Genomic DNA, 1,393 nt, shown 5'->3' on the forward strand with positions numbered 1-1,393 from the left:
CATCACGTGGGACAACCACAGCTACTCAGCAGTGTCTACTTGCTGTGGTTGTCCCACCTGACGACGATGCGTGCGTTGCGATCGAAACGTCGTGATCCATTGTTTTCTATCTCCGTGACTTTACCGAAAGAACCAAAGAGTAGTAGCTACATGTGTAGTAGCTACACGTGTAGTAGCTGCACGTGTAGTAGCTACACGTGTAGTAGCTACACGTGTAGTAGCTGCACGTGTGTAGTAGCTGCACGTGTAGTAGCTACTACACATGTGTAGTAACTACATGTGTAGTAGCTACTACACGTGTAGTAGCTACACGTGTAATAGCTACATGTGTAGTAGCTACATGTGTAGTAACTACACGTGTAGTAGCTACACGTGTAGCTACGGGCCCCGCACTTTCAAGGGCCCCCGCGTTAAATGCTTTCAAGCTACCAATTCCGATTCAGTGATTCTGCACTTGCTCTATTACTATAGTACTATACCGCCTTCAACTTTTATGAACGACTGGGTGTTTAAGGTTAGCGATATTATCGTTATTATCTGGCTGTATAGCAAATGGAAAAATACAATTACTTTACTATGCAAGTATAAAAATGTGTTTTTTTCATATTTACGTGTTTTATTTATTTATTAGGGCCCCTCATAACAGATGCTACAGGACCCGCACGCGCTTCATCCGGCACTGGATCAGCGTGTAACTTGCAGCTTGTCGTCCGTGCCTAGCGCACACGCCGCTTGGATTCTTCCCGTCCCTGCAACTGACAGCTGCTGTCGGACTTAGGGACCCCGGGGATAAAGGGGGGTAAACATTGGGGTGGGTGAGAAGCGGGGGTTCTAACTGGGATCCCTGAAAATGAAAAGGGGGAGGGGGGAGCAAGGGAATTAAGACCCCTCCTCGTGGCGGTTAAACGGAACTCCGCTAGCTAAGGTAGAGGATCTCAGAGTCATCTCGGGGGGTCGATCGCGGACCCCCTCCTGGGAATGAAATGGGGGGGGGGGGACCCCTAAGAGTTAAGCTGGGAACCGTGCACACTGATGGGGGGCCCTGGAGACTATGAGAGACTCCGGGAGGCATGGAGGGGGGGGGCTTGTGGATTCAAAGTGAATCCTGCAAAGGGGGGCTGGGAGGACCTCGGTGTGAGTGGCGTTGACCCCGGGACCCCTGTGGTGTTACCCCCGGGACCCCTGTGGTGTGGACCCCGGGACCCCTGTGTGGAGACCCCGGGCTCAGTAGTCGCCGTAGTCCCCGTGGTGGAACCGCTGGGGGGCCCTGCCCTGACCTCTCTCCTCCTCCTCCTCGTCCTCCTCCCCCTCGTGGCGCCGGGCTCCCCGCTGGGGGGCGCCCCCCCTGCCCTGGTACTCGAACCCCGGTTCCCGGTTGCCGGGGTCGTGCTCG

This window comes from Lethenteron reissneri, chromosome 2, assembly GCF_015708825.2.
Source record: "Lethenteron reissneri isolate LAM-NWPU_2019-01 chromosome 2, ASM1570882v1, whole genome shotgun sequence".
Taxonomy (NCBI): Eukaryota; Metazoa; Chordata; class Hyperoartia; order Petromyzontiformes; family Petromyzontidae; genus Lethenteron; species Lethenteron reissneri.